The sequence below is a fragment of the Myotis yumanensis genome, unplaced genomic scaffold (genome assembly GCF_028538775.1).
Source record: "Myotis yumanensis isolate MYYU_CA2020_CCGP unplaced genomic scaffold, mMyoYum1.0.hap1 SCAF_8, whole genome shotgun sequence".
NCBI lineage: Eukaryota > Metazoa > Chordata > Mammalia > Chiroptera > Vespertilionidae > Myotis > Myotis yumanensis.
Genome location: NW_027223759.1, coordinates 15,156,440 through 15,179,346, shown reverse-complemented (window position 1 = coordinate 15,179,346; position 22,907 = coordinate 15,156,440). Strand labels below are relative to the sequence as shown.

At 38.2% G+C, this 22,907-nt stretch overlaps 1 protein-coding gene across 6 annotated transcripts in view; it reads right to left on the bottom strand.

Moving 5' to 3' along the window:
• The window catches only part of MAP2 (microtubule associated protein 2), a 231,219-nt gene that overhangs the window by 153,640 nt on the left and 54,672 nt on the right, over window positions 1-22,907 (bottom strand). For 3 of the 6 annotated variants that reach the window (XM_070422009.1, XM_070422006.1, XM_070422013.1), the window contains exon 2: window positions 10,227-10,276. The exons of the other annotated variants lie outside the window; for them this stretch is intronic. The gene's annotated coding sequence lies outside the window, so the exon portion shown is untranslated. The remainder of the gene's footprint in view (window positions 1-10,226; window positions 10,277-22,907) is intronic. 6 annotated transcript variants of the gene reach the window in all.

Sequence of the window (22,907 nt, the reverse complement as noted above, 5' to 3'; positions counted from 1 at the left end):
TCAAGTTCACGCATGTACTTACTTCAAAGGCTGTTTGAGTTACCATCTGAATAAGAGAAAGCAGGACTATGCCTGTTACGCTTCCTTCTAACACACCTGTTGGCACACTGTAGTGCTCACAAAAGCATTTGTTTAATTAATAAATCATTTACTAGGTGTCATTTTACACAGACTGGAAATAAACTTAGACTGCCTCCGTACTGGAACAGGAAATTATAAGAAGCTCTAAACCTAACTTGGGAGGCAAGTTACCATAGTGGGAGATTTTCAAAAGAAGATGCAACGCACTATCTTTACTCTCACTGCCATTAATCAATATTAATTCAGTCACACCGTATTAACAAGGTACCGTCACACAGCCCAACATGCAATTTAGCATGAATAGAGTTTTGCTCAAAGGTTACTGCGTGATAAGGGTCAGGTTAAAAAGAAATCCAATCCAATAATACACATGACATTTAAAAGTGTGAGTCCTGTTCAGTCTGAAAAGTATAATAGGTAGCAAGGCAAACAATACTGCTAAAATCTATCCTAGGAAACTACAAGCTCTTGAGAAATAAATGGCCTTATGAAAGGGGAAATAATTTTCCTTGTTAAAGGATGACTCAGAAGGCCTTAGGTTGTCTGAAGAATTTTCCCTTGTAATTAGAAGTTAGGCCTTCACCTCCAAATTAATAAAACAAAACAAAATAATACAAAATAATACTTCTGCTGGAAATATTGAGCCCTTGTGACATTCTTTTCTCTTTGCAAAAAGAACTAAAATTCGTGTAGGTGAATAATGCTGCTTCACTATTAGTCACTAGTAGAGTTTTCTCCATATCCTTCTTCAGAATTCTGATTTTATACACACACACACACACACACACACAAATGTGAATTTTAAACTGTTGCTACTAAATTTAAAGAGAAATTTTAAGAAAAAAACTGGAAAAAAGAATTCTTTTATTAGAACATATGGGTTTGAACTCTGTATATGTATATGTGGGGGAGAAGAAACTTTCCTCTACTCTTACAGGTTTTGCCGGTTGGTCTAAATAATCAAATCAACATGAGACAGATTAGCAAGAGAAAATAACCAAGTTTAATTACAAGTGTATGTACCGGAACCCCACATACCTAAGCGAGTCGGAGACCCCACAAACAGGAGCAATTGAGAGACAGAAAGAGAAAATGAGGTCTGTATGATATTCTGTGTTAAGGCTAAGGTAAGGCACCTTGGAGCTTCAGAGAGGAGGAAGGTCATTTGCAGGATAAGAAAAGCAGATGTCCAGTAATTAGAAGCTTGCCCTGCCCTCTAGATAGGTCATAAAAAGTTATTTCTGGTGATAACTCTTATTATGGTCAAAGCCCCTAATTTAAATTCTTTAAGGCAGAGGTTAAGTTTCTTGTGAGCTCCCAGTACCATCATGGGGAGGCCTGTTCTCAACTTCTCTAGATACATTTTAAGAAATGAATTGCCCTAGCTGGTTTGGCTCAGTGGATAGAGTATCAGCCTGTCGACTAAAGGATGCAGTATTCAATTCCAGTCAAAGGCACATGCCTGAGCTGAGGGTTTGATCCCCAGTAGGGGGCATGCAGGAGGCAGCCAATCAATGATTCTCATCATTAATGTTTCTCTCTCTCTCTCTCTCTCTCTCTCTCTCTCTCTCTCTCTCTCTCTCTCTCTCTCCCCCTTTCCCTCTCTCTCCCCTCTCTCTCTCCCCCTTTCCCTCTGAAATCAATAAAAATATATTTTAGAAAAAAGGAAATGAAGCATCAGCTGCCTAATAGGGAAGCCTAGCCTTAGTAATCTCTAGATCTATTTATCATCAACAGATGCTCACTCTGGGTGCAACCTTAGTGATTACTCCCAGAAAGCTCATAATTGCAGTAATTAGGGTCATGTGACCTCCAGCTTGTCTTGCTTTGAAGAAGAAAAAAAAAGCAGCTGGCCAAACATTAGCATCTAAATGAGCACCTAGGTCTTTCAGTTGAGGAGTTTACTTAAATGCACCAGAAAGCTGTAAATGCCCAATCTGACACCACTTTAAAAAGTAGTTTATGCGTGGTTTTTATATAGCCCATTCTGAACACTAGTTCCCTGCTAATTTACCCAGCAACCTAATGGCTGAGTGTGTGGAAGGAGGGATCATTTCACTAAATCTTTCCATTTTAAAGGCTATTTTGTTTGTTTTAGAATATACAGCAGTATATTAGAAGAACTGAACCATCCATTGACTACTTTTCTTACGAAACAATGTTTTTATTCATTGTAAGGGCAAATAAATTGAAATTAAAAATAAGAGGCTTAATTTTCCTTGTTGAAAATAAGGTTAGAGACTTTGCCCCTCTCTCCTTTCTTTCAGAATTTCTTTCACGGTCCTTTTCAAATGTGTGTAAATCTTTATGCTGGTTAATTTAAGCCCAGGCTCAGTCTCACACTCTCCAGAATGTTTACTCAAGGGCCCAGGAGTCTTTTTTTTTAATGCAAACATACAAGAGGATAGCTCTCTATCTCCCCATTCCTGTGTGAGAGGAAGAGTCAAACTTCCTGGGTTCCTTCCTCCAGACTGTAAAACAACTTCCTGTCATAAAGATATGAGAAGTTTGTCCTCTGGAGAAAGTTAATTAGTTTACGCAGATGGGCATGCCAATTGCTAGGTAAATGTGGTCCTCTGACTTGAGGACTAGTTGTTATTTATCTTGAAAGCATGCTTGTAATGGATTGTATCTGCTTGGCTATATGAAAGGGTGACATTGCTTTTGGTCTTTGCAATCTCTTAGTGGATTGCCTGTAATAAGCATCACATTCTAGTTAAAGTTTATTCAATAACATAATGGTTTTCTTTCTCTAATACCTTTGTGGAGAGGATTTCTGGGTTGGGGGAAGTTTTTGTTTTTAATTATATTTCCCCAACAATTCCAATTCCAAGTAACCCCTTTTCCCCTGCAGTTGAGCCCTTTGAGATAATATAACAAATAATTTAAATGGTGAAATTCCAAAATTCCCATGTGAAGTTGAATAAAGATATATAATACTTAATGTTACTATTCCATTTACCTTTCATTATAAACAAGCTTGGTAATATTAATACCAAGATAAAAATAAATTCAGATAGCATGAATGCTAGTTGGAACATTCAGTTCCATGTGTCAAGATACAGGTGTGTGCGTTTTCTTTTCACAAAACATAACACAAAAATATAATTTGATAGAAGCTCTTAGAACAGACACCCACATGAATATTTCTTAATGTAACTGTTCTTCGTGCACAAAAAGAGCACAACAAATCTCATGATGGATTGGATTGGATTGGATTTTTGCTCATAGTTTAAAAAAATAAGCATGTAAAAGTAGTTCAACAAATATTTGTGGAAAGAAAAATATGGAAGACTTAGACAGAACGAGAGAGGGAACGGGTAGAATCCAGGTCCAAACCTGCCCTGCACCCTGTTTCAGGTTTCCGAACTTCCCAGTCCTCAGTCCCTTCTCGGTGCCTTGGCTTCCATGGACCCCTTGCAAGAAAGCCATTTCTTTTTCTTCCACATTCTACTGTGTTTATTTAAATTCTATTCACCTCTAAACCCAGCTGAAATTCCCCCCTTTTTATAGGCGGTCTTTGTAAATAACAGTAGGTTATAACCACTATGGATCTCTCTAGAAAATATGTCTGTACTTAGTATTTGATGATATATTAGTTACTACTTACATGCATTAGTTTTCCCTTTCCTCAATTTGATGGCAAGCTACTGCAAAGCAAAGAAACCATTTTTAATACTTCTAAAGAGCCACAGAAACTAGCACTCAAATGAACTATAAGTGCACGCTCAATACCTGATTTATTAATAGGTGCTCTGTTTCATTGAAACTGCAGCTTCTCCAGTAGGCTTGCTTCATATACACAAAGATTTCAACATGCGAGTACAGATTTAGTACCCATGATTTAGAAATACTATCCTATCTAATAAAAGACAAAAAGGGTAATTGACCATACCTTCGCTACGCTTCCCATTGGCTGATCAGGGTGATATGCAAATTAACTGCCAACCAAGATGGGGGCCGGCAGCCACGCAGCTGAAGCGAGCAGGAGGCTTACTTGCTCCAGTGATGGAGGAAGCCAAGGTTCCCCGCCTGCCGTGGCCCGACTCTGAGCTCTGAAAGCAACAGCTCCGAAAGCAACAAAGTTTCAATTATAGAAGCTAAACAAACCCCAGATACCTGCTTTCAGCAGGCCATAGCCTCAGAGCTGGAGTGAGCAGGACGGCAACAAAGTTTCAATTATAGAAGGTAAATAAATCCCAGAATAAAAAAGAAAAAAGAAAAAAAGGAGAGGCTGGGAGCTTCAGTTGCCGGCCAGCCTGAAAACAGCCCTCAGCCCCTCACCCAGACTGGCCAGGCACCCCAATGGGGAACCCCACCCTGAAGGGGGTGTGGCCAGCCTGAAAACAGCCATCAGCCCCTCATCCAGGCTGGCCAGGCATCCAAGCGGGATCCCTCATCCTGATCCAGGACACCCCTCAGGGCAAACCAGCCGGCCCCCATCCGTGCACCAGGCCTCTATCCTATATAGTAAAAGGGTAATATGCAAACTGACCCGAACAGCAGAACGACTGGGAATGACAGGTCACTATGACACACACTGACCACCAGGGGGCAGACACTCAATGCAGGAGCTGCCCTCTGGTGGTCAGTGTGCTCCCACAGGGGGAGCTCTGCTCAGCCACAAGCCAGGCTGATGGCTGCCAGTACAGCGGTGGTGGTGGGAGCCTCTCCTGCCTCCTCAGCAGCACTAAGGATTTCTGACTGCAGCTTGGGTCTGCTCCCCACTGGCAAGTGGACATCCCCCGAGGGCTGCCGGGCTGCCAGAGGGATGTCTGATTGCCAGCTTAGGCCCAATCCCCCGGGGAGCTGGCCTAAGCCAGTAGTTGGTCATCCCCCGAGGGGTCCCAGACTGAGAGAGGGCTCAGGCTGGGCTGAGGGACCCCCCCACCAAGTGCACAAATTTTTGTGCACCGGGCCTCTAGTCATCTATAAATCCCTATAAAACTAGGATACTGAAGAAAACAATCTGGTTTCCCAAAGTCTAGACCAAGCAAAAAAGGGTTATTATCTGGGCTGTTTTACTTTATATTTTTTCTTTCTTTTTGAAAAAATTTTCACAATTTTCCTTAGCCCTACCCCTCACTGACCTCCCACCCTGTGAGGTGGTGTACCTCCATGTGGGGCCACCTTAGCTAATGACTCCTGAATCCAGCAAAATGATACATCATTTGACTAGGTGAGTGGGATACCATTTATGGCAGTGTTAAATAATGAAATAAGTATCAGGAACAACATTTGTGTGTGTGGTCTTTTCTGAGATAAATAATGAACTGGGAAAAATATCTCTGAGCAAACATAGACGTGGTGAAGATACTACATTCAATCCAAGGACAAACCATTTACCTGAGAAAACTTACTGAACACAAGACCATGTCAAATCACATTTCAAACACTTTTTATGTCTCCCATTGGCATTTTTCAGTTCCTACAATGTAAAAGGAACACAGCACTTCCAGGTTTAATGGTGGAGGTAGAGTGATGTTTGATGCAAATAAAAACAATTTAGATAACTTCTTTGGGGAATTTCTATTTATAGCTGATGTCCAATTACTGAAGTACCATAAGATATTATAAGGTATCTTAAGTAGTTACTGATATGTTAAATGTAGTTTTTTATGTTGTGCATGCTTGTATGAAACAGAAGGTGATTGCTTGCCACTGAAACACCTATATAATAACCTACCCTGAATACATAATTTCTCTTTGGTCATTAATTTCTCCTTGTCTTACATGGTTGCTTGTATTTGCTTCAAACACACCACTAATAGTAAAAGACTTACATCTTTATTAAACAGGTAGAAAACCCCAAGGGTTAAACTAAGTACAAAGGTCCTCTCCCTGTGACATAATTGCCAGATGGTCTGTATTAGGTCTCTTAAGTCCCTAAGAGATAAAGGAGAGTCAAAGTGAAATTTAAAAGTGTTTGCATCTATAAAGTTGCCTATCAAGTTAACTGTTCACTGACCCATTTTTCCATATTTCCAAACTTATTTTAAAATGTTTTAAATAAGGAAAACCTTGGTGAAAAAAAAAATCACAATTAGAGGAAGGAATCCTTGTGATTTCACTTTCCCTAATGGTTTCAGAAATGAAGCCTTAAGTTCCTCCATAGAAACATGTAAGTTTTCTACCCCTGTTATTCAATTTATTATTCTCCTTTATAGGGCTAGTATTTCTTATAGCTGACTTAAGACCCCTTAAAAGGCCAATATAGTTGGGGGTTGTTGTTTTTTTTAAGTGGGCTAGCTCATCCTTGCACATTAGTCTTGTACTCAGAGAGCTACTTCTGGCAAACACATGGCAAAAGACTTAAGGACAAGACTGAAAAAGTAATTTCCATTCTATGGGTGAATCATCTTTAGGCAAAAGATATCAAGTTCACTCTTATTTGTCATTCTAAAGTAAATACTTATAAATGAAGCCATCACATATTATAAGCAAGTAATTACATTTGGGTAAATGTGTATTTTTCTACTTATTTTTATACCTAAAAATACTTTTCTATATTTTTAAAAACTATTACATTTCACAAAAGAGTCAATTGTAAAAATTGTGTCTGGTAACTAGCTTTCTCTAGTCATAAAATGAGGATGACAGTATTTAAGTTCTAAATATCTATTTATATCCTAAAAATTAGTCAATGTATTTGCTCTATTTTTGAACTATAAACTTTATTTCAGACAGAGAGAGGAAGACAGGGGTGGGTAGGTACATAAATATAGCTATGGATGCATGTGTATAAGTGTTTTTATTCAGCCCTTCACTAATTAGATTTTAAAAAGTAGAAGGAAAAGTAAACACAGCAAAGACTCTAAAATAACAAGCTGATGGTCATAAGACATTGAATAATATGGAATGAAGCCAAATTCACTTTGGTTTGTCATGACAAATGGTTTTACAACTAACAATTTTAATATTCCTAAATAACTGGAAGAAATTCGTTCAGAAAAGGCAAATGATTTTACCTTCTTTAACAGGAATAGCCCATCGAGTATGCCCCAAAGAAAAGCCCTTGTATGGTTCATTGGCAAACTATGCAACATCAGCATGCACATCTATGTATCTATCTAACATATATATAGTTATATATTATATTCCTTTTTCTGCTAAGCAATTGATGATTTTCTATTCTCAGTTGAATAACTGATGAAACTTAGTGAATCTCATGTAGATTTATAGAATCTGAGAAACAAGAAAGCATATCCCCTTTTAATACTACAAAGCTGTTACTTTGCAATAAGTAGGCCATAAAAGAAATAAAGGATTTCTAAATGAATGGACTTCTTACATAAGAATAAAATGCACTTAAGTTTTTATTTCCTCTAAACTTCCCTAATAAAATATAGGCTCAAATGAAAGTCATGGTATTCTTTAATGATGTAAATTGTCTACAAAATGATCCCCCATGCAATTCTTTGGAATGGCATTCTTTCGGATGAATTCAGGGAAAGAATAAAAATTAGCTGGTCAATGAATTAAATCCACAGGACTGATTTCTTAAGCATGGGGTTTATATGAAAACATATCCAGGCGGTTGTCTTTTGTAGCCATTGATACAGCAAACATTTAACTAAGAGAAAAAGAATCAGCTGGAACACTTTTTTCTCACATGGAAAAAACAGATCCATTACTTGTTATTTAAGATATTTCTGGTGGGCTGTTTTCTTATTTGTCCTCTGTGGCATGGCATCAACAAGCCAATTTCCTCAATATGTCAAGACTGTCAAAATAAAGAGCGATTCTGAAAACACATAATCCTGAGGCATTCCACTGGGTCATATGAGGAGACTGAGAAGCGATAGTGACTTTGCCTCTCCACCTTCTCCCCACTTCTCCCGTTCCAAATCATGGCATGAGTGCATTTCTTTCTTGTAATGTCTGTGATGGGAAAGTTTTTATAAAAAGGAAAAAATAAGTACTTATGATGATTCAGATTTCAGAAAGCGGCACAAGAGAAAGCAAATTCTCCTGGGACTAACTGGTCTGTCCAGTCTGAAATGTGATTCTAGCAGCTGTGTATCTCTCCTTAAAGTGGTAAACAAATAATTAGGCTAATCTTTCCATAATCTCAAAGTCACTTTTTCACATGCCAATCCAATAATTATAATTCTAGATATGTGTTCATCCATAAGTATATAACTATTACATTATGCTAAATGTAGAAATAAAGTACATTAACAAGCAATTGCTTTTCTCATACCTTCATATTTTAAATCCTCCAAATTAGATCTAATGATTATTACTGCTTCAAATGCATTTTAAGGGATTTGCTTATGCTTTTTGCTCAACTTTTCCCATCACCAAGAGAGGGAATACAGTGGCTAATAATTATTATAACATACATATACTTACATATGCATATATATATATAGCAATATACTTAGTTTACAGATACGTGATAAAACTGTTCCCTGTTGTTTCTATTCTTTATAATTCATACAATAAGCATTTCCTGGGTGTCCACTTCAAGGCCCAACCAGGGCAGAGAAACAAGAGTGAAGACCCCAGATGCTATGAGCTGCTAGGAGAGATAAGACATAGCCAGAAATAATGATAACAGAAAGAAGTCTGAACAAATGCTATGAGAGACGTGTGAACAACAGGAAACAAGTTAGAAGGGAAATGGAGCTGCTTCTTTTTTAGTTTTTTTTTTAAATTTCTTAAATGTGGCCAAAATGAGATGAGATGAGATACCAAGTTGTCATGTTGACCATACCAACAATAAAACAAAAATCCCCAAAAGAAGATAAAATATGATTTGCTTTTAATTAAAATGAAAAATTAATGATCCAAATTTAACCCTGTGCATTGAAAATATTTCTTATTCAAAGATTTATAGTTTGCCAAAGATCTCATTCTACTTGTAACTTCTGCTTAGCAGATGGGTAGGAGCTGGCTGAGAAAATGAGTAGCAAAAAGTTCAAAAAGTCTTACAAGAAATTCCATGTTTAAATGTGTGCAAGTTTATACATAATACATTGAGGAGTAACTATAAAAGGAAGCCAGGCTAAGTGTCTTCATTAAATTCAACATCAAACTATACGAACACATTATATTACTGGTAACAAATAGAGACTTTTAACTATCATCTGTGTGGATATTTCACTTTTTTTTCTTAATAAGTTGCCAATTATCAGTAGGCATTATTTTAACATGTTATATTTGCTACAATCCACACAGGTTTCAAGAATAGCAAAACACAGTTTGTGTATCAAAGAGAGAAATAGTGGTGTGTGCATGTGTGTGTGTGTGCGCACGCATGTTTTGTATTTGGGTAGAAGAGCAAGGACACAATTGAGGCCACTGTGCCTGATATGTGCTAGACATTGCAATTTGAAGCCTAACTAAAGGTGTTAACAGCTAAATTCCTGATTAATGTAAGCACATAGGAAAAGCCAACGCTTTCCTTTATGTTAACTATTCATCAAAAGCCTACTCAAGAAGATTCGCAACAACTGATATTTTGCTCTTTTATGAGCAACAAAAGTCCTCATTTCAATCAGGGTTTATTTTATTTTAAAATCTGAATGGATGGCCTAGAGAAGAAAATGGAAAGGATAAATGAATTCTATGCCCTCTGCTGTGAGTGCCCTCTAAGACTCTACTATTACACTAAACTGGTTTGGGATCTCCCATAAAATCAAGTAACCAGAAAATAGAACAAAAGGAATGGCATCTTAAACCTCGGCTAAATAATTAAATTTGCCATTGGCAAACAACTTTTCAACACTATCATCCTCAGGAAACGTGGCTACCAAATCATGGGCTTCAAAGTGTTTTGCTGCCAAATCAGAAAGCTGACTATTCTTTAAATTGTGAGTTAGCCTCACCAAGAAGTCATTCTTTCATATGCGTAGTTATTAAATAAATGAGTTTGGGTTGGGTCTTCTTAATCAAAATCAAACTAGTAAAACAGGTAAAATAAGTGAAACAATCATCAAAACGATTGTAGTACTACAAAAACAAACACAGCTCAGGAAAACACATTTGTAAACATCCCAAGTCTGAAATGTATCTAGGTCTAAGCTCAGCTTCCTACCACACTCTGCAAGGCTATTCTGACCCAGCTGTCCAAAGGCCCTGGATACCTCTATTTTATTTCACAGTTTATTCACAATCAATATTATAAACACACCACCAACCTTAATTCCAGCCAGCAGTCACAAGATACCTTGGATCAGATCAATAAAGTCTGAAAGATAAACACAAAGGCATCCATAAACTTAATCGAATGACTTAGTTTTTATTTTACTCAGGAACAAGATAAAAGTACTTGGTTTCTTGCACCATAAAATTTACTGGCTGACAACACATTAATTTAAAATAAGGGAATGTTATGTAGTTACAAAACTTTAAGCTTAAAATTATTTTCTAGATTTCACTTAAAAACATATATTAGATGTGGCTCCCTGGGGCACTATGGTAATTAGGCCCTATTTTTATTTTCAGCAGTTGTTTTTTTTTTTAAAGTAGAACAATTCTCATGCTTATATGCTGAAATGTCAACCAAAATTTTTTTTAAATAAATTCTGTACTCAATGTATTATTTGTCTTGAGAGATCATTAATTAAAAAATAATAAAGCTGATGCATTTGGATCCTTAATTGGATTTAACATCCACAGACAGTCTGTAGATTTTTTTTTTTTTATTGATTTTTTACAGAGAGGAAGGGAGAGAGATAGAGAGTTAGAAACATCGATGAGAGAGAAACATCGATCAGCTGCCTCCTGCACATCTACTGGGGATGTGCCCGCAACCCAGGTACATGCCCTTGACCGGAATCGAACCTGGGACCCTTGAGTCCGCAGGCCGACGCTCTATCCACTTAGCCAAACCGGTTTCGGCCAGTCTGTAGATTTTTAGACCAGGATCAATAACCTATCTAAAGGCAAAAAACAAAACAAAAACCAGCCACCAAAGACAATTTCAATGGCAACCTATCCATGGTCCCATTGCTTCTTTATACAAAGCCTTGCCACTAAATTATGCTGAGAAGCACACTGTCAAGTGAAAGTAAAGAAGGAGGTAAACTCAGGACAAAAGCAAACGCAAAAGGATTGGGCCAAAAGTCAGCCTGTCTTTTGGACAGTTATTAAAAAAATATAACTTTAAAATAATATAGAGTGAGATTCTTCACTTGCTGCAGGGCACATCTATGGCTAAATCTCCAATTTAAAAACACAGACAAAACTTAGCTTAAAAAAAGTTAGCTTCTGGACGTGTGTTTATGAGTTAACTGGTTGGAAGTTAGAATATGTTCCACATGGCATGTTAGAAATGGGTCATTATTGGACACTTAGGTTAAAGTCCAAGAGCTAAGTTAGACTATAGTGATAATTACTTAATGAAAAGAATAGTCTAAAGTAATATTCATATATTCCAATGAGATGATACATTATTCTCATGACTGTAGTAATCATTTCACTATGTATAGGTATATCAAATCGTGACGTTGCACACCTTCAATATATATATTTTATTTAAAAAATAGAGTACTAGTAAACAAAAAAATGATTAGAAATGAAATTCTTGATTTTTAATCTTAAGGCAGGGGCTTAAGAAAAGTGAGCTTTATCATTAAAGAATAAATGATATGTGGATGAAATTGTGGAGATTTTTTGAAAAGGATTTGAGGACACTTTGAGGGACTCCCAAGAGTAATGGCTTTAGTATGTCTGCTTCCACTCAAGCATCTGACTTTATTTTACTTTGATACAAATATTTTTTTGCTATAAAGCCAACAGTTCCCAAACTGCTTGCCATAGTACCCTAAGACACCAGAGCAAATTCAGAAAATGGTGAAATATTTTCAATATATGAAAAAACACAGCAACATCCATCAGGCACTATGCAAATTACTAGCTTGAAGCAGTTCACGGTTTCAATATTAGATTACTGATCATTCTTTTCAATGATACCATCAAGTGTGCAAAATTGTTTTTTAGATGGGGTTCATGATATAAAAGCAAACACTGCATAAATGGTGATGGGAAAATAATTTTTTTAAAGACTTGAAAAAAAGCAGTACACAAACTCTAGGGGGTGAAACACAAAACACAAGTAGTGGGCACATTGCATGTATGTACTGTGGAGGCTGAAAAAATAATTTTCCTTCTATCCTAAATTCTCCTGGCAGGACTAATCCTCAAATTAACACGGGACAGATAATCAGAAGAAAATGACCAAATGGATTATATGTGTACACACAGGGGTTCCCTAGGCTTCTATGTCATTTTGGACTAAGGAGAGGGAGGTAAGAGTCTGGGATTTCAAAAGGGAAAGTGGGCAATTCACAGGCAGAGGAAAAAGGGCAAACATGTGAAAGATTCTTGCTGGACCACCCAGGACCATGGGACACGGAGGGAAGACTAACAGACTTCGCTTGGTTTCCCCTTGTGTCCCACATTTAGTTTATATTATACTAAGGCAATGATGGCGAACCTTTTGAGCTCGGCGTGTCAGCATTTTGAAAAACCCTAACTTAACTCTGGTGCCGTGTCACATATAGAAATTTTTTGATATTTGCAACCATAGTAAAACAAAGATTTATATTTTTGATATTTATTTTATATATTTAAATGCCATTTAACAAAGAAAAATCAACCAAAAAAAATGAGTTCGTGTGTCACCTCTGACACGCGTGTCATAGGTTCACCATCACTGTACTAAGGTGATAGCTTGCTTCCTTTAGGGCCTAAAGTTTAGGCAAGTAAAAGGGAGGGTCAAAGGTTCTTTGAGTCTTTTGCTTCTTAAAAATAACCAGCCTAAAAGAATCAATATCTCATAAAGCACATTTTAGGGTGGCCAACTGCTTCCCCTCAGTACACGTTAACCATGCTGATCATCAATCATCATTCCCTGAGCAAAGCTGGTTCCCCTGTTGCCGGGAGCCATGGGAAGACCACAGAGAACTGCATATTTGTTTGTGTGTGGTTTTAAACCTCAATTTACCATTTGACCGCAGCCATTTCTTGCTCAAAGCCCTTTGGCATACTAGATCAACCTCCTGATAGCTTTCACATTCTTTTAAGGAGATTGGATTTTGTCTTTTCTACAGTCACTTTCAATATGTACTTTCATAGCAAAACCAAAATGATTACTTGAGGAGTTTTTAAAAACTCAGGCTTCATGTTTCATAATGTGATTGGGGAGACATTCCAACTTGTCCCACCACGGCCCCCCAACCTTGTCCCATCTCCAAAACTTCTAGTGATTTTTTTTTTCAAAACAGCAAAATTCAAATACAAACTTCATTTCAAATATGAATGTTGTTTTAGACACATGAACCTCGCACTTGAGTCCACAGGCTTAGTGAAAGAAGAGCATGCAGGAGAGCATCGATAGGTATTTGTTAAGTAAATGGAGGTGCTTACTATTGTACCTTTCTGGTGCTTGTCAAATTTAAATAAATAGTTGAACATGCCCCTTTGGGCAGAAATAAGACAAAAAGTCCCACCCTTGCCCCACCTGACTTGCATCAAAAATATTTAATGGAGCCTTAACTGGTTTGGCTCAGTGGACAGAGCATCAGCCTGCAGACTGAAGGGTCCCAGGTTTGATTCCGGTCAAGGGCACATGCCTGGGTTGCGGGCTTGATCCCCCCAGTAGGGGGCGTGCAGGAGGGAGCCAATCAATGATTCTCTCTCATCACTGATGTTTCTATCTCTCTCCCTCTCCCTCTCTCTCTTCCACTCTGAAATAAATAAAAATATATTTTAAAAAATAGTTAATGGAAACAAAGTTCTGAGGAAGAAGAGGTGTTCCATTTTGAGCTGATGGACTCACGTTCTCTTGGGGGTTTTGTTTGCTTGCTTTTCTCATTTGAAGGGGGGGCACTTCTATATGCAGCATCAAGAGCAGCTGCTTTGTAAATTAACTCCCCCTACACACACACACACACACACACACACACACTCAACTCAGTTATTAAGCAAATAGGTCCAGAATAGAGAAGATTTATGTAGCCCCGAGGCTCAGTCCTCCCTGTGAACATCTGCCATTTCAAACACACAGATTAAGACTTCTGTGTGGTGTCTTGCTAAACAATGCCCTAAGCATAACTCACATAAGATTCTTATCTGCCGCCTAAATTAAGGCAGCTTAACTTAGCAAGCTTTTAAAAGCACCACTTCTCCATCCTCTAAATCTCCTTCTCCACCTCCCCCCCCCCCCACACACACACACACAAAGGAAATGTCAGAAAACAATCTTGAGAGTTAATTGCTAAAGCTTTTTATCTTTCTCTTTTTTCAGTGAGACATGATCTCATACCTACGTATTACAAATCATATTGTGATGGTCAGATCAAATTATAAACCCCACAGCAAGCTTAAGTATGCCCGGTTACAGCTTTTCTTGTAACCGGGCATACTTAATAAAGAGCTAATATGCTAATTAGACCAAACAGCCCGATGTCCTTCCGGACGACCTTTCGGACAAAGCTGGGGATGCGAGGGCTGGCCGAGGCCCTTGCACAAATTTTGTGCATCAGGCCTCTAGCAAGGAATAAAAACAGAAAGTATCAGACATATTTTAGGTATTAGTTTATCAAGGTCAACTGTCCATTGAAAAGCCACCTTTCACGCGTTCTGTGCTTCTCCCTTCTTCAAGTGACACCTGAGTCTCAATTTACAGAAACTGTTATTGCATAAGTAATAGAAAAGTGACTGTTTGAGTTTCGTTTTACAGCTACAAATTCAGTGAATATTGCCATTGCAAGGCAAATTAAAAATAAATTCTCGTCTTTAAATACATTTGTGCTCTTATTTATTTATAATCTTTATATTTTAAAAATATATAGAAGTTGTTGTTTTTTAATACACTTGTTTACTGTGTCAGGGATCCAAAGTTCTTTGTCCTCAAAGAGCTTCCTTAGACTCTAGTGGGATGGAGGTGGTTATGAAAAGACAAAAGGCCATGATACAAAGCAGAACACGCCTGCTGTCGCAAAGAGCTACCGGAGATGAAAGAAGGGGGGCGGGGGGGATGAAATCCTGTTATATAGATAAGGATTCACAGAAGGTGCATTTGAGTTGGGCCCTGAAAAAGGCAAAGGACTTTGATTGCTGGGGATGGAATGGGAAGGAGACCAACCCAGACAATGAACTCAGCAGAAACAAAGTAATGAAAGAAACAAAGCCCAGGGGATGTTTGGAACAACCTCTGCAGTACCACCCGCTAGAGAAACACATTAGAGCAATAATTGGCTGAAAGGCTAGGCTGGGTCTTTATAGGGAGTAATGACCTTGAATGAAAAGCTGAGGAGATTGTATAGTTAAATATGTTTAATTTTGTGTGCTAACATGAACCACTGAAGGTTTTATGTTAACAATTGCATAATTAGGACATCCAATCTGGCAGGACTGTATAGATTGGATCAGAGATGAGAAGGATTAAGGGAGATAAGAACTCCTTCAGAAGTCCATGTGAATGGTAATGACTAGTCAACTCAGGTAGAGACTGTCAATATAAAGAAGGAAGAATGCTCTAATGACTGCATAGGCCAATGTCATAGTCCATCCCGGCTGCCATAACTGAGTACCATAGACTGGGTGACTTAAACAATAGAAATGTATTTCTCACAGTCGAAGGCTGAAAGTCTGAGATCAGGGTGCCAGCTTGACCTGGTTCTAGTAAGAGCTCTCTCTTCCTGGGGCCTGGCTTGTAGACATCTGCCTTCTCCTTGTGTCCTCACATGGTCACTGTCAAATCAGGGCCCCACATTGGTGAACTTATTTGACATTAACTCCCTCCTAAAAGCCTTATCTTTAGGTACAATCACACTTGGGGTTGGGGCTTCAACACAACTCAGCCCACAGCAGTGTGAATAACCTACGGGGCTTAGGGATCGGTTGGTTATGAGAGGCACAGGACAGAGAAAAAGAACCAAGAGAATTCGGAGGATTCGAGACAGCCTCCCAGGAAGATGGGGTCATTCTTAGAAACAGGGAAGGCTGAAGGAAGATCAGGTTGCCGAGCAAGAGTAGAGAATGATAGGGGAAGTTTTTATTCATGCTATATTTCAGTTTCCTGCAGGATAAGCAAGGGAAGGTATTCATCAGACATGTAACCTATTCATGGGGCCTATGACTTTATGTGATATGCAAAAGAGTGAAATCTTACTTAAAATTAAAACAAAACAAAAAGGAATGAAAATTGTGCTGATATATTTAGGCCAAAATATATCAAGATAGAACCAGAAGTGTGTGTGTATGTCCCAGATCACAGACTTAGGTTGTCTATGGAATATTTAATCACATTTAGCCTTGAGATAGCTATAACGTTCACAGAGTCCTGACTGTGTGTACACTCATATTGTTCTTAATGAATGCCATATCCTGCCTGCCAGGCTGTGGGCTACTCTGGGTCAGTGACCCAGCAAGTCCATGTTTGTATCATAATGTGGTATATGGCACACAGTCAGGGATGCATGAATGTGGAATGAGTCACCCTCCGGAAAAAGAGGCTGGGTGGTGGGCACCTCTAGACTTTGTATTACTCATATAACACAACAGCAGAGGAAGCAAGGCACTAGGTATGCCTCTTAGTAGGATGGTCCATACTTTGACATGTTCACTGTAGGTTCTGTAACAATGATTGGAAATACAGGTTAAGGCTAAAGAGGACCAGGTCCATGCTGGGAAATTATATTTAATTCACCCATCTACTGTAACAACACCAGAGAAAAATGAGCAGGTGATTCAGGAACTAGAAATAATAATAACAACACATTTAAAGTGAATGATTTTCAAATGACTCAGTCATGGAATTTGTTTCATGAACACTATAGTACAGTAAGTCCTCACCGAAGGTCCTCAATAGGTTCTTGGAAACTGTGACTTTGGGTGAGATGTGTACCACTGGCTAAGAAATATAAATAAGAGTTAAGATTCTAGGCCCTATTTCTGGTCACGAAAACATCACCAAACTTCTGAATGAAAACCCAAAACACTTCTAATATTAAGCATTGAAACAAATGTGAGCTATATATTCATTTAAGAAAGAATATAAACAAGTAAGAGAATGACTTTCCAGCCCACTTATTCCAGTTCAGAGTCACTGGTGGCCGGAGCCTGTCTTGGCAGCTCAGGTGCAAGGCAGGAACCAGCCCTGGACAGGACCCCCTTCCATCACAGGGCCACTCCCACCCACACTCACTCAGACAGGAGCAATTTAAATACAATCCGCACGCCTGCGCATCCTTGGGATGTGGGAGAAAACCTGTTTGAACAACACAAGTTGTAACTGAGTGGGTCCACTTATATGTGGATTTTTTCAATAAATACATATAATACTATAAATGCATTGTATCTTCCTTATGATTTTCTTAACATTTTTCTAGGTTACTTTATTGTAAGAATACAGTATATAAGACAATAACAAAATATATGTTTGCTGACTATGTTATAGGTATAGCTCCCTCCCAGTTAACACTGGCTATTAGTTAAGTTTTTGGGGAGTCAAAAGTTATATACAAAATTTTGACTGCAAAAGAGGTCGGCACCCCTAGCCCCTGTGTTGTCAAGTGTCAACTGTATTTTCTTTTAATATTTTGTTTTCAAGTTAGGGCACTGATGGCTTTTCTTCACTGCATAATTCCTTAAGGAATTCTGGTATATTCAAATTCAGGTAATATCATATAGGTAAGCATGCTTTAGAAAAACTATAAGAAAACAAATAAAAAAAAAATTGAAGTGAAAAGAGCCCATTCTCCTGTAGTTCCTGCTCTAAGATTTTTATAATGGTACAAAAATTTCGAAAGACAGCAGTATTTATTTTTTTAAGAAACTTTTTGCTGAAACTACCTAAATGTCTATGACAAAAAGACCATTCATAGCCTCATCCTAAGTCCTTTTGTTTTGTTTTCTTCTTTGTAATTTTAATTTTATCAGTGTTGGGCATATAGATAGTTTAAGAAGTTAATTTATGCAAGGCTTATGATGAAACTCAGCAGTAAGTAGTATGAGTTATTTGGGGCCTACACTGTATCTGAATAACACTGCATTTATTTTGATAATGAGATAATACAGTGGAATCTGAAAAAGCCAATAAGCTTATTTCTTACAATATGAAAACCTATCTGCTCACTCAAATCACCAGTCTTTAAAATCTGAGGTTTCCGCCTGGCCGGTGTTGCTCAGTGGTTGGGCTTTGCACTATGAACCAGGAGGTCGCGGTTTGATTCCCAGTCAGGGACCATGCCTGGGTTTCAGGCTCGGTCTCCAGTGTGGGGTGTGTAGGAGGCAGCCAATTAATGATTCTCTCTCATCATGGATGTTTTTATCTCTCTTCTCTCCCTTTCCCTTCCTCTCTGAAAGCAATAAAAATATATTATAAAAAATAATAAAAAAAATAAAATCTGCGGTTTCCTTTGAAATTATTTTAGTAAAGTGAATGAATTATATATTCAAAATCTTTAACAGAGCACCATCTCATTAGGATTTACAAGTGAATTTTGAAATGGTGTGGGATACGTGCGAGGCATCCATGGAACAGGCAATATGCTGCTTGAGCCTAACATCAAGATGTCTCTTAAGATTAATGCCACAAGCTAGATTTTTCTCAAATTCAGAAAGTACACATTCTCTTAGCCCTACCAAATGTTTTTTGGTGTTGTTTGGTTTTTTTTTTTGTCATCTCAGCGAAACCTGCATTTCAAAGGAAAAGCAGCTATAGGCAATCCTTAAACAATAAAACAAATCTGTTCCCCAAAGCTCTAATTTCCTGAAAACTCTACTAAGGCTCTCACAAGCCAAGTTGGAGCATTCCACACATTTCTGGACCCACTTCTCTGAGGTAGAGGCATTCTCCAGGGTGAATGTGGTGCCTTTACCTCCTACATCTGTTGTTATAGCTATTTCCAGCATAATTTAATTAAAAGTGGCAAATTCCAAAAAGAGGTATAAAATGACTGACTTTAAAAGTATTTATTATAATGAACATTTTCACTCATTTTAATATTAATATGGCATTTCATGTCACATACAAGGAACCAAAAAAAAATGTCAGAATTTGAACATAACAATGAGAAATCCTATGTCTGGAACAAATGTAGCTGCAGCAAAAGTTAAGGTTTCCTGTAAGTCTAAAAGCATTAATGTAGGAAACAGATCTGCAGTTACCACATGTTAAATAGTAAGTACTTTCTCAGACTCCACTATCCCTCAACTATACCAACCAAGGGTTAAAGCTTTAATTTTACCCCAAAGCAGCAATGGACCAAAACGCATTATAGCAAAATGAAAATTGCTTAAATTAACTGTACATCTTTTCCCTATAATTCACATATAGGCCGTCATATACTTATACATTTTCAGCCATTTATATAAATCTATAAGGAAAATACTCAAATGGTGGGTAAAGTTCGAATCCTGTCAATTTAATGCTTCATATAACTGAATTACTGCTGTATGGCTAACTGGAATGTTTATGGCCTGATTGTGGTCCCAGACACTGCTTCATCAGGATTTTACTCTAAGACTGTTTTCCCAACAAATGGGGCGCACTTGGGAGTTAAGTTATTTACCCTTTCTACTAATAACTTTCGAATACCTGCTTATCTAGGGACAGAGATATAATGGTGGTCAGTAAGTTAACAAGATTCCTGCCCTTTTGGAACTTGCATCTCTCTAATAAAACACAAATACATAGGAGAGTCATGACTGCTAGGATAAAATAAAGCAGGATAAGGGGTGAGTGAATGATGGCTAAGAGCTCTTTCTATCCCCAATTTCAGCAGCAAGAAAGAAGTAGAAGCTGAAATTACATTTATCAAAGCAAGAAAACTAGACCCTCACCTGATGATCTATCAAACGGGAACATTTCAACCAGCAGATCCCTGACCTACAACTACTCCTTAAGTTAAAAAGTGTAAAGGTAACTCATTCACGTGAAGTCTGAAAGTGCACAAAAAGTACACTGTGGGGAGTGGTGTGGGGTTTTAGTAGTAATACTTCTGCCAACACTAAAACTAAGATCTTACATTTGTAGGACTTAAGTTCTTACACATAAAGACTTGCTTAATCCTGTAAACTAAGATACCTCGTTTGACCTAGATTTAGTTGACTCTCAGGCATGACACCTGCTTCCCAAGGAAAGGTAATCTTTAGTAATGGGCTCTCCTCAATTGTTAGCTTGCCAGAGTGTCAAATGTCGTGTAAGGAAGAAAATAATCAAGAGGCAAAGAAAAACAAATGACCTCATTTTTGATGTCATCATGCCATGAAATGTTTCCAAATAATAACATATGCTTCATTTCCCAACTTTTGACCTAATGATCATTAAAAAAAGAAGTTACAGAAGGTGGGTTCTAGAATCCATCCATAATGAATTGATTAGACCTTCTTGCTTGGGCCAGGCACAAACTTACTTACAATCACCGCTCATAGAATCCCTGTTGGTACATCACTCTTCAGCCAGGGAGCTGAGAGGGGAATAAGCTCTGACAGCAGCCAGGCAACACAAGCACTGCCCCATGTGACTCACAGGAAGAAGCCGGAACTAACCTGCACAATAGGTCTCCTTGCCACTTCTCAGCACTGGGCGATTGACAACCCGGTGCCACAGCAGAGTAACTATATACACCCGTTAGCAGTTAGAGAAAGTCAAAGGCCTCTCCCTGTCTGTAATGAGGAAGCCAATTACCAACTCCTGTTGTGTGTGTGTCCTGGTCACAGTCTCACTGCACAATCGCTATTGTGCTTCCCTCTGCCCGTGTCAATGTGCCTTCAGGAACTGAGCTAGAAGATTTAAGTTCTTTCACAAGAATGGTTTTTAAGTAATGGCTGACAGGGGGCCTTGAAATAATCCAGGGGCATTATTTCCTGGCCATCCCAAATCAAAAGGGCCAGCTTGCTCTAAGGCAGAGTGGAAACACAAAATAAGTCTTTCCGGGTCTTGCAGTCATTTGCTCCCAAGCAAATTCACTGGGAAAGATAAGATTCTGTGGCATGATGCATCGAAGAAATGACCTTGACTTCCTGGTGGCAAAATGTAACCCACTGACCACATATCAGCAAACATCCACCTCTGTAGAGGGGAGCCTGTGCTTCCTGCTGGCCTCGGGGCAGGTAGTTTATTGTTTTCACAGTCAACACCAATGGCACCCACAAGAGTTAAACTCATTTTTTTCCAAATGCAAATGAGTTTGTCTTTACATCATCCTTAGGAAGATAAGAGGTGTAGGGCCCTTACTCTTATATTTGAAAAAGAGAATCAACCTTCAGGAGATCAAAGCAATGTTCTAAGGTCATCTAAGCTGTCAGAAACACCATGAGGTCCAGCACCAAGTTTCCAGATGGGATGATAACCTGAGTGAGGTTAAGCGAACTGGCAGAAAATGCTGCATCATCAATCTTCCGGTAGGGCTCTGAGCCTTGACAAAAATCTCTCCCAGCATCACACACCTTTCCAGGCTCCGTGCATTCTATTAATCCTCCCAAGATAAAAAGATGGTTAGAAGTAAATGGTGTGTGCTCTCTGAAGGCAAAACATGCCAACTTTGGGAAATACTTCGAAAGATGACTACAAACTCTGGCATTGCCATAAGGGACATTGAACAGTGAATTATGAGATTTTGGCCTCAAATTTCAAAATGCGTTTTTTCTTGTATATAAACAGGAACTATTATAGGTATACTGTACCAACAGGAAAGCTCAATTTCTCCTTCTACTCACTCCAGTTTCCTTATCTCTTGCACAGACATTGAACCCAACAAGTATCTTGCAAATTAAACTCCACCTCAGAGTCAGCCTCATCAAATCCCAATTTGTGACAAAGGCCAAAGGGGTCTTCCTCAAAACATGAATGCTGCATGGGACACTGTCTCTTTTCTTCTGTTTAACTCTGTGCTACAGTCACATAAGCCTTACGCGACTGTTACTTATCTTTCACTGTGGAGAGAAAGCCTCAGGATGAAGCCAGGACTTCAAGATGAAGCAGAACACAGGATGAAGAGAAAATGATGGTGGTTGGAAGGAAAGAGAGAGAAAGAGAACACAAAGATGTGAGAGCAAGGGGAAGAACAAGACTGATGCAATGATCACATTGAAAAACCTGGACCCTGCCATGTGTACAAGTAGCATTCCTGGTTATTTTTACTTTAGTTTACTCATTTGAGTTAAGGTTCCTCCCTCCCCTATTTATATGTGAAAGATTATGAGTAAATCCTGATAGCAAATCTTATTATTAACTTCAAATAATCTGTTTTGACTGACATAGAAAGCAGGTCCATGTTTGGTCAATGCCTGCCCATGGACTCTAAGTGTGTAATAAAGAAAAAAAGAAAGCTTTAGATCATCTCAATTGCAAGTCACTTTTCAAAGCCAATAATGTGTGATTCCAACAACAAATAAAGCAATACTAGCTTGTAGGAATATGTGAAAATTTTACCAGGTATCCAATTCATAGACTCAGCCAGCAAATCAATATTATTCAAAATTAAATGTATAAGAACAAAAAGTATACCATAGTTTTACTGTCCCCGTGTAAACTAGAATCTAGTAATTTACCTCCAATGGAATAAAAGGTTGCAGTTAATAAAGTCAACTGGCTATAGAAGTAGTGGAGTCTACTAATTATTATACTGTATTCTAAAGTTCTGTTTTTCCCTTTTTCTAAGGAATATTCTCATCTTTGGCAGAATATTATCACACTTTCCCTTTGATCTAGTGATCATATACTGGGTTTAAGTTTTATTAATTACTTTTAGCCCATGTTCATGTTCACTTAAAACCTATCAGCTATTTCAAGATGTGTATTATTAAGTAAGGAATGGTGAGAAAAACTGTGAAAAATATCAAGTGCAGCTTCATCTGTCGCACCT